The 11,311-nt window shown below is 42.9% G+C and overlaps 1 protein-coding gene across 1 annotated transcript in view; it reads left to right on the top strand.

Annotated features, from left to right (window-relative positions):
• The window catches only part of OTOL1 (otolin 1), a 70,861-nt gene that overhangs the window by 14,876 nt on the left and 44,674 nt on the right, over nt 1-11,311 (top strand). The window contains exon 3 of the mRNA XM_014520837.2: nt 10,557-10,591. The gene's annotated coding sequence lies outside the window, so the exon portion shown is untranslated. The remainder of the gene's footprint in view (nt 1-10,556; nt 10,592-11,311) is intronic.

Below are 11,311 nucleotides of genomic sequence, written 5' to 3' on the forward strand. Positions count from 1 at the left end.
GGTTCAGCATAGCCAGATTAGACTGACCTGTAAAGACTGAATCAATTCAGGCTGAGGCTTTTTGCATGTCTGTCCCTAGCCCTGGTGTTCAAGAACATGAACTCCATATTTTTTCCCTTTTCTCTGCAGTATGAGGACTAGAAACATACTTTTAAAATAATGAGTGGTGAGAGTCTTACTGGACTCTGAGACCTCAAGGCTCAAGAAAAAACTATCCAAGTTAGCAGCACTGATACCTACACTGGATCCTTGACACTGTAGCTCTCTCTTGAGAAGAAAGATCATAGGCATAAGCTCATGATTTTAATTAAAATGTGCCTTTCACAAGGGAAAATGGCAGGTGTATAGCAACAGGGAGACCTTCTGTGGTGTGTGCAATAATTAGATGAAAACTGATAATATTTGGCTTAATCAACAAAGTTGAAATAACGGGTCTTAAATAACAACACCTGCCCTGTGCTGATTAATTGGACACTGCTGTGTAAGTAATCTTTGTGTACACCTTTTGTAAAATTGCCTGTTCTAAATCCAAAAGCCTCTTAAAACTTGGCGTTCAGTTTTCTTGGTTTATTTGCTGAAATTTATGAGAAACTGAACATATGAAAATAACTGTACATGATCATAATGCAATAATGCTTGTATGTGTTGATGTACCTTCATTTGCAAAATCTGCTAGAAATAGGAATTTAAAAACAAATGTGCTTCAGTATTTTGATCATATGTTGAATAGTAGGTTGGCACCTTGTAGGACCTCAGGATGAGTGTTAAAAAAGAGCAACCTTTTTCCATTTTAAAATATCCTAAGTAATAAACACTGGAGAAAGAATCCATGACATGAAGGTATTGTGTGAAAGTGTGATTTCTTGCTTTTAATAGGAAATTTTGAGGACAGCATTATGCATACAATCATTAGGTGGGGGACTGAGAGGTAGGGAAGGAAGAGAAGACATTAACAGACTTGCAGTGTCAATGAACTTCAATGTCTCATTGAAGTGAATTTATTCTGTCACTTAAGGTCCCTACTACACATTACATATATTATGCAATTAACTGGTTATTTGTGCAATAATGTAGACTGGTCACACATGGGTAGTAATTATCACACAATTAATTTGTTAATTGAAGAATAAATTAAGACCAGCCACATGTAAAATGTAATTATCAAATAATGAAAATTATTATCCAGATATAAAAAGGACTAACCAGCTATAAAGTTAGTGCTTGAAAGTGTGTAACAACTCTATAGCTGGTTTTTATCCAGCTTTAATATGAATGTGTAGCAGATCCCTTACAAGTGACTTCTTGCATCATGTGTTGCTTATGTTTGATGATAATATCCTTTTGATCATTGCAGTCCTAACTAATTCTCACTGATGTCAACTCTTATTGAATAACATGTCACTGATTCATAGATTATAAGGCCGGAAGGGACCTTGGAAGATCACTGGGTCCAGCCACCTGCACCAAGCAGGAAAGATGACTGGGGATCAGGTGACCCCAGCAACATGAATGCCGTGTACCTCTGGAGGCTGGGGAGGGGCACAGCGACTACCCGCATGTGGTGGTGTCAGTGGCAGGGCCTTCCTTGTGGAAAGACACAACATTGAACTTCTTCCAGTCCTCAGGGGCTTCTCCAGAGTGCAGGAGTTGTGGAAGAGTTTTGCCAGGGGTTCTGCAATAACTTCGGCCACCTCCTTTACCACTCTCGGATGAAGATCATCTGGTCTTGCTGACTTGTATATGTCTAACTTTATTAATTGGTCATACACCAATTTTACAGTAATAGTAGGAAGGTGATTATTCCTACCGTGCTCATCCTCTGCTCTACCTGGCATGGCTTTCTCTCTGGTCCAGTGAAAGACCGAGGTGAAGTAGTCATTCAGGAGTTCACCTTTCTCCTGGGTGCCAGTAACCAGCTCTCCTGAGTTGTTGAGCATTGGTCCCACACTCTCATTTGTTTTCCTCCTGTTCCCTATGTAAAGAAAGACTTCTTGTTGTCCTTGATTCCCATTGCTAATCTAAGTTTGGTCACCGCTTTAGCCTGCCTTATCTGTTCCCTGCAAATGAGGGCCATTGTGGAATAGTCCTCCTTGGGGCCTGCCCTGAGCTTCCATTGTTTATAAGCTTCTTTCTTAAGAGGACTGTGATTTCCCTGTTTAGCCAAGAGGGCTTCCCAGCCCTTCTGTTACCTTTTCTCTGCATGGGAATGGACTTCCTTTGTGCTTCAAGGATCATGTCCTTAAGGAACAACCACTTTTCATGTATACCTTTTGCCTTTAGTCCCTGGTCCTGCAGCACTTGCCCTGCTAGTGACCTAAGCTTGTGGAAATTCGCATTTTTGAAGCCTGAGACTTCAATCCTGCTTATCTGATTTGTCTGTCTTATGTCGGACAGTGAACATGTTGGTTTAGTGGTCACTGTCATCCAGACTTCCCTCTATATTTAAGTTGGTCACCAGGTCGTCTCCTTTGGCCAGGGCCAAGTCTAGCAGAGCGTCACCTCTGGTCAGCCCATGAGACTCCTGAGTCAGCAACAGCTCCTCGATGCAGGTCAGGAAGGATCAGGACCAATCCAACTTGGCTGAGTGTTCCTCGGAGATGTCTGGATAATTAAAATTGCCCATGATGACCAGGTCACATGCATGTGCAGCCTTAGTCAATTCTCAGGTGAACTCCAGATTGAGTTCCTCCTCGGATGCCCAGTTCACATGCATGTGCAGCCTTAGTCAATTCTCAGGTGAACTCCAGATTGAGTTCCTCCTCGTGGTTTGGTGGTCTGTAGTATATACCTACAGTTAGGTCTCTCTTGCCACGTGTCCCCGCAACTTGGCCCTGAGGGTTTCAAGCTGTCCATTTTTGGAGCCTATTTTGGCAGGGTGTAGCCCTCTATAGCTACACTCCAGTCATGTGAGGAGTCCCACCAGGTCTCCATAATCCCTACTAGATAATAATGAACACTGGAGAGTAGGAGGGCTAGCTCCTCCTGCTTGTTCCCCATGCTCCTGGCATTAGTATATAGGCACCTGAGACTTCCTACTGAGGCCCTCATCTTCCTGTCCCTCTGATGGAGAATTATTTTGTCAGTTCTCACAAAAGTGGCTCTCCCAGTGTCCCTATCTACAGGGCTTATGTGTATGTTGGTCCTTGGACAATCTTATTTTAAAGCCCTGTCCTGTATTAAATCACCTTCTCAAGATATTGTGTCTCTGATCTTTCTTTTCTGGGTCATTAAAGTTTAATCTATCCTTTTTCCAGATTGCTGAGAAAAGCAATATTATAGTTGTCTTCATAAATGTCTTTGTACATTCTCAAACCTATTTGGGTTCATTCTTTCTTTCAGTTATATAATTCCAATTTGATGAAGTGGTCACTTATGATCAAAGATCTAAATGAAAGTGTAGGAATTAACTCAATTTTCTTAGTAAAGATCATATGAACTGGAAAGAAAATAGGCATATATAGAAGTACATAAATCACAGTATTCAAGATACAAACGATGAATGATTCTTCCCAGTGGGACATGGTAGTTCCTACAAATTGATACAGCTAATATATTTACATTCATACACTGAACAAAACTCTAACTAGACTAAAATAAATAAGAGTTAAAATGTCTTGTGAAAGAAGACATGCCTCGTGTAAGTTATGTCTCTAATTTCAGTGAGGAGTTTGATGACATTAGCTGTGGGTTACTTTTAAATGTATGGAATAAGTTTCTTTCAAAGCCAAAACCCTATGGACAGCCAACTTCAAGGGTGCTTGTTGTCATGAAGATACTTATGAATGTATTGAAACTGCTCAACCATCTAATCTTGCATAAATGTGAAGCAGGGAATACACTCAGTCATATTCCCTTTCCTGCCCCTAGAAATATTTGCACTGTAGCAGGGGCTTTATCTGTAGGTGTAGAGTTAGTTAAATTATTTCCAGAGGCTTGTTTCCATTACTAAGAGCCTCATGTGTAAAGCTGATAAGTCTAGGGGGAGACAAGGCATATGAGCCCTCTAAAGAAAAGAGATTGACCATGTGTTTGTGGATCAGTGCATCAGTCAACCAGGAGAGAGCTGTTTTGACTTGACAATATAACTGGAAGTAAAAATGAAAAATTAAAGAGTACGTAAAAATTGAGTGCATTTTTAATATTTATTAAATACAACACAATATACAGTAGGTAACATCCCCAGCTAGAAGTATACAACCCAAGTATGTATACATATTTTAATGCTCAAAATAAATGTTCTTTGAAGAAACACCTGGCCCCTCAGCAGATGCTCAGGTTTTTTTTCAAGAATCTTCTTAAGAACTAATGTAGACAAGTTGCATGTTCCGGTAATATAGAAGCTTTCTTTTATGCACAATTAGGCTGATCATTAAAGGCTCTGTTGTCTCCAGAAAATTAGCAGTAGTGACATCAGTTTTTCTGCTATGTTCCTTTTAAAAAATGCAATTCTGAATAAAATGTTCTGCTGTAATACAACACAAATTAAGACCAAGTGCTCATTACCAGCTGTCGGCATTATAATTTTATTACTTGATGGGAAAAGCATTCATGTTCTTTTTTTTCCTGTACAGTGTGAAGTTGGCAACTTTTATATTAGTCACAAAATTGTCTGTAGTACAATATTGCTAATAGAAAATGAATGCTGCGTAATCCTCCTTGCCAGTGGAGAGATCTTCCTTCAGCCATGTGGAACAAAAGAAAAAGATATGGTCTAATGTTGCTCTCTAGTGGACTAGATTATTTCTGCAGTGCTAAATGCTGCCATTGTGAAAAATGAATACTGCCAAAGAATAAAAGGCCAGGTCTGCAGGAAAGCCCAGAAAACTTAGTAAGGAGTAAACCTCTAAAGAACTCCTCATTGAGATCTCTGCCTTCCCCATTACAGAGCGTATGGTAGAGTTTGCAACCACACAGAAAAGGTCACATGGTCTGATTTCAGAATTGTATCTGAGAACCTTCAGCGTGTCCACAATTGTGCTGGTTGCAGCAGACTCCACAGGTCAGTTTGAAAAGCACTTGTCTTTTCAGTAGTTGTCCCTGTGAACCTCAAAAAGGTAAATAAAAAAAGGGAGGGGCAGTATAGCTTTAGACTGCACAGTCTTTATTTTCTTTATATTTGATTTCTGCTAGCTCAGATATAGAGAACAATTGTGGCCTTGCTCCTGTCCTACTCACCACTTCTTTCCTTGCTCACCCAGCCTCACCTGATGGAAAAAATCTCAACCTTTTCACTAGTTCAGACTCAAAGCAGAGTCCAGAGTGGGAGTAGTCCCATAGAGGATATTGCTAGAATTTGCTTCTGCAGAGACATCCTCTCCATGTATGGATCCAAGGGGCATGATTTGGCTCAGACATTTATCATCTACATGCATAAATAATAGCTTTGTCTAGGTTGCACCATTCTGTATTCACTAATTCCCTCCTCTTTTTGCTCTGTTTTCATAATTGTACCTATCAAATAGGATCTACAATATAAGTAAATTCAGATAAAGTTGCCTGTCCACAGAAGTTGCTTTGCCAATTTCTCTGCCAGTAACAATATTATTCAAAATATTTTATCTGTTCTGTGAGTAGTTTTAATAAGTAAATTAAATGTCTTTTATAGAATGTTGATAAAACCCAAAGAGAGTTTACTAGATTTAGTTTTATTTCTCAGTGTAACAGAAAGCCTGGTGCTCCCTGTTCTTTTAAGATAAAAGCAGCCCAGCCAGGGATCTCTGCAGGCTGGGCAGGGTGCAGCAGCTGCAGGTTGCTGAGGCAACAGACCAATGAGGCAATTAGTAGGCACCTGAGGCAGCCTGCTGACTGGAAGTAGGCAGGGCCCTGGCAGCATATAAATCTGTGGCTTGGGCTGGCAAAGTAGTTTAGCCCTGCTATCTGCAGGATTAGGAGTTCCTGCCCAGTGATGATAGGCTGCCTGCAGGAACACTGAGGCTCAGGGAGCTCACAAGGAGCCCAGACTGGGAGGTATGCCATTGCAAGGGGTGAAGGAAGGCTTGCTCTCTTAAAAGGACAGAGGGCTGCTTTTACTATTGTTGTTTATGTTATAGCCTGGGTGCTTGGGTTTACATTATAGTTACACTGGAAGTTTGGGTTGGGACTCTAGGGGCGGTATAAGGAGGTCTCATTAGTGCCCAAGAGGCAAGCTATCACCTTGAATCCTGCCAGGAGCAGGGTCAAGGCTCAAGCTACTGTTGATCCCAGAGAGTGGGCAGAGACTGCGAGGGCACAGAGGAGACAGTGGCCAGGGGCCAGGGGCTTGGTGCTTGAGAAGAGCGTGAGCAGACAAGGGGCAGGGGCATGATGTAGGAGACGATTTGGAAGCATGCAATTAGCCCCTGAGGCTTGAGGTGCCCTGTGGCAGCACAGTTAGAGTAAGGCCCAGTGAGGGGCCTGAGGCCCAGTGTGGTAGGGTATTGGGGAACCCCAGTGTGGGGTTCAGTGAAATTGGGGCCATCTCCCTATTTATCATTATACCATCAAGGTGTGGCAGGCGAGATGGGAAGGTGTCCTAGGGGTGGAGCGGGACATAGCCATCCCTGGGACCACAACCTTGCTACACTCAATTAAACTTTTATATTTATGGACATATACACATTTTAGAGTATCTAGGTATGTATTTAAGCATTATTCTACATAGAACTGGTTATATAGATGTAGTAATGCGTTACAGGTTTTATTATGGGGATGACCATTATTTTCTTCCTTTGAAATAATTTTGGTCTCTGGAAAGTATTAATGCTATTGAGCACATTTACTAATATATGGAGGTAGGACTCAAACCTCCAGGGTACTTAGAGCCTCTAACTCATGGCATCACAAAGACACTGTCTGGGTATCTAGGTATTTATCTCACGGGCTAATTTCTGGCACTCATGAAGCTGATGGCAGAAGTACTTTAAATTTTAAGCTTTACTCTAAGCTCCCATGATCAGGTCAGGAAGCAGCATCACACACATTGGCTTTTGTGGGGGCAGGGTTTGAAGTGTGCCGGCACAGGCTGAGTCCAGAAGTGCACCCCACGGGCTCCCTAGACTGCTGAAGACTCCCAAGCAGAGATGAATGGCTGAGCCACCCCTGATTGGCTGCTGGGCATGGGTCACCATGCATTCAACCCCCTGCTGTCATGACACCTGGATTCTGTGTGTGTGTCCCACATGCCTGGGTTGTGTGTGTGTGCATACATGTATCCCAGACACCTGTATTCCTCCCCCCCCACTCCACTGATGTTGGTGGCTCTGGCCCCACATAGTGGCAGGCTGTCCAGATCTATGAAGCCCTGGATGACTAGTTTCTCACCCACATGTACCAGTTTCTCAGCCCTCCCTGGATGAGGAGGGTCAGAGGAAGTGCCCCCGCTGAAGTGACCCCTCCCTGGCACCAAGCTGTGGGTCTCTTGGTCTAAGCTTCTCTGGCCCTGTGTCTCAGGCACTGCTGCCCACAACCGAGGCTGGCCAGGCACCGTCCCCCTTCCCCTCTCCCTGTCCCACTTCCCCCAGGGGGCAGGGATATGTGGCACAAGAAAGAGATGTTACACTTTTGAGTGTGTTTATTAAACACTGTCCAATGTTGCCTAGTTTGGAACTTGGAACCTTCTTCTCAGTTAACAGTGAGAGAGTAGAGAAGGACCCTGGTTGTACTGGGCAGTTATGATGTTGAGGAGGGTAGGCAGCTACACGGGCTCAACCTTGGGGTGGCAGGGGGAATGCCACATGTGAAACTGATACCCCTTAGTTTAATTAAATGTTGCAGCTGCCAAACTTTTTGTGTGCATAATAAAGAAACTGTGGAACGTTGCCTGCTCTGAAACTTGGACCAGGGCCCAGGGGGCTACCTATCCTACAGAGGCTGTACCTCTCCTCTGCAGTGGGACCTGGGCCCACAGTGGCCTGGACCAGTGGGCTGGTGGGCCCCGCCACTGCAGTCTGAATGCTCCCATCCCCTTATGGGACTGCCTTGGAACCTCTTTGGGGCCCTGTGCCTATGCTGGGGCTGAGGGTTTTGGAAGGCAGGCTGAGTCAATGCTGGCCCTGGCATCAGGACCAGGGCAGCTTGCTCTCCCTCCCCTCTCCCAATGCTGCTCCCCAGAATGGGCCCCGCCAGATGCCTTCCTGGCTCCTTGGACCACAGGTCAGAGGCTCCCATGTACCATATCTCCTGTTCTGGGTCTCCCCCACAGTCCAGCATCTCCCAGTCAATGTGCAGTGTATTGTGTTCCCCCACTGCCACTGTCTGGGGCCCCCTGCTGTGGGACACTTTGGCATGTCATCCCAGGGATGAGTCCCCTGGACCAATGTGCTCCATGCCGGGGGCAGGGGGTGAATGGCAGCTACCCCATCTCTCTGGTGTGAGAGGGCAATGTTCTCCTTGCTCTGATGCCATTTGGGTGTCATAGTGAATGCAGTGTCCAGCAAACAACACAGCGCTTAATTGAAAACTTCAATCTTTACAAATGCCCAGACAGGGTAGATGGGATCTGTACAATGAACAATAATTCATAGATTCATAGATATTAGGGCTGGAAGGGACCTCGGAAGATCATCCAGTCCAGCCCCCTGCCCAAAGGGCAGGAAGTCAGCAGGGGTCATAGGATCCCAACAAGATAAACATCCAAATGTCTCTTGAAGGTGTTCAAAGTAGGTGCTTGAACCACCTCCGGCGGCAGTCTATTCCAAACCTTGGGGGCTCGGCAGTAAAGAAGTTCTTCCTTATGTCCAGCCTGAAATGGTCACGGAGGAGTTTGTGACCATTCGATCTTGTCATCCCTTGGGGCGCTCTGGTGAACAGATGTTCCCCCATATCCTGATGAGCACCCCTGATAAACTTATAGGTGGCCACCAGATCACCCCTGAGCCTGTGCTTTTTGAGGCTAAAGAGTCCCATAGCTCTCAGCAGACATCATAGCAGACAAGGCTCATAGGTGGCTAAAGGGAATGGAGCATGGTGGGGAGGGTTGGAAATGAGGGCTTCATTGCCTTGGGTCACTGAGAGCCTGGGAGCAGGGCCAGCCCAGTGTTTGGTCAGAGATGAGCTCTGGCCTAGGCTAGATCACCACCCTATGAGGTGGGGTTGAGCAGGGTGCCACAATGTTTCATGGCATGTCAGTTAAATGTGATGTAATGTGAGTCATGATGGGATGTGGTGATGGGATGTTTGTTACAGTGCTCTAACTTACACTGCTGCAGTCTGATACCGCATCTATCCAGTGTTATCATAGAGTGGGATCCGTCATTTTTACAGCATTCTGTGCCCTCACTGTCAGTTCAGTTATGTCTGCAGAACACTTTCTGTGCACTTACCATGCAGTAAGTGTATTTTTTGTATCTGGCCATAATGTCTAAATGCCTAACTAGCATTAGTTCATTTAGCCTCATGTCATTCTTGTACATAGGAAATTAGCATTATCCCTGTTTTGCAGATGTGGAGATGTAGGCATAGGGAGGTTATAACCTACCCTGCATTATGCAGATAGCATGTTGCAGAGCTAGTAATTGAACCCATGTCATGTGCGATAGCTCTTAATGGAAGGGCTGGATTTCCTCCCTTTCTTATCTGGCATTGCTGTTGTAAAAGAAAAGAAAAAAGACAATGAGGTAGGCAGTGTAGCAATCCAGAGTAGGGTCTATAGCTGATAATTGTTCTCTTATTATGGGAACTTCCTCTCCTAGAGGAACTTTGAGTGTTTCTTGTCATATGAAAGAGAACCTACCTGCCAAGTTATAGAATACCTTATATCTATATTATTCAGTGCCTCTCTGCTGTGTCTTGATTAGAGCTCCTTGAATTAGTTATTGAAAATAAATTATCTAACAAAGGGAGGGAGCTGCAGACCATTGGTTGTTGTGTGGTTCAGCTATAAAACTCTGAGTAGTAGGCCATCCATTTCATCCATATAAACACTGCAGTCTATTAAAACTGAAAGATTCCTATTTTGTTAAATTTTTATTAAGTAACCTTTGTAGTCAGTTTCACTTTTGCTTACAGTCTGTCAGTTTCCAATTGATTTCACTTTTACATCCTCATTCACAACACTGTTATGTTTTAGATCTGTAAAAAATGCTGTCAATTATCTTCCCCTCTGCCTGTCTTTCTGTCTCCACCTTTTGTCTCCTATGTTAAGCTCTTTATAAGCTTGATTACATTTCTTTCCAACTCTGGAACAAATACTGTTGTCCTTTATTTCTATTTCTTGTATAAGATACATGCCTAAGTAACAATAGCGAAATAACATGATAGCTACAGGTAAATGAATTTTCTTTATAGTTTTATATAGGGGCTGGTTGTCCATTATCCTTATAAATAACAGGTACTGTATGTAATCATAGCTTCTGAGTTCTGAGGTACCTTATTACACATCAAAAAAGAAATTACAAGAAGAAATGTAATTATGGAAGCAATGATGAACAAGTATTGCCTCCTGTAGCTTTCTTGCAGATGATTTTAATGGAGAAGCACAGATCTTCCAGCATGTGTCTAATTATTGTACAATATCTATAGTCTTTGTTCTTCATTTTTGCATTTAAGTCTTAATTCAGCTTGTGTTTTCATTTTCACAGCTATGGAAGAACTGTATCTGCAGATTTTCTATCAGGTAAGAAACTTGAAATAAATTTGTTGACTATATCCTTACTACTACTCTTACAACTCATTCTTCCATGAGGTCTATACTTTCTTTTCATGAATGTGTCATGTCAACAATGGGAAGAAATGTATGCTCAAAGAAACAAACCTCTTCAAGACTCATCCAGTGCAATTTTAATGTGAGCTCCCAGCTTCAGTGAAAGTTTTAACTTGGTCTGGACTAATTTATTCATAGGTCTTGCATTTGGAAGGTGGTCTCTACTGTCATAAGGAGCAGGGAATATAAATATAAATTTCAATTCTACGCCATGACACAGGATATTTAAAAAAATGTATTGGCAAGCATTTTTCACTTTGGTGCAAGCAATACATTTCTAGAGTTCATCTCTGTCAGCTAAAGCATATTAAAATACAACTTGTGCTCTCTCCACATTGTGGTAGCATTAGTGTAATGCTGATATTGTAGCCCCAGTGATCCAGGAAAAATGTGTGAGGGAAGGATCTTTGTGGGTGTTGTCTCTTATTGGATTAACTGTATAGTTGGGAGGGATATGGACAAGCTTTTTGGGTATTCCTCAGGTACTCGCTGCTATTCCTTAGACTTTTTTTTTTAACTAGAGAGAACTGAGGAAGGCTACTTCAAATTGAAAGCTGGTATAAATCCCTCCTAACTATACAGATGATTCAATAAAAAGATATCACCTGCAAAAATCCTTGCTTTTCACTCTTT

Source organism: Alligator sinensis, unplaced genomic scaffold, assembly GCF_000455745.1.
Source record: "Alligator sinensis unplaced genomic scaffold, ASM45574v1 scaffold869_1, whole genome shotgun sequence".
In the NCBI taxonomy this organism is placed as follows: domain Eukaryota; kingdom Metazoa; phylum Chordata; order Crocodylia; family Alligatoridae; genus Alligator; species Alligator sinensis.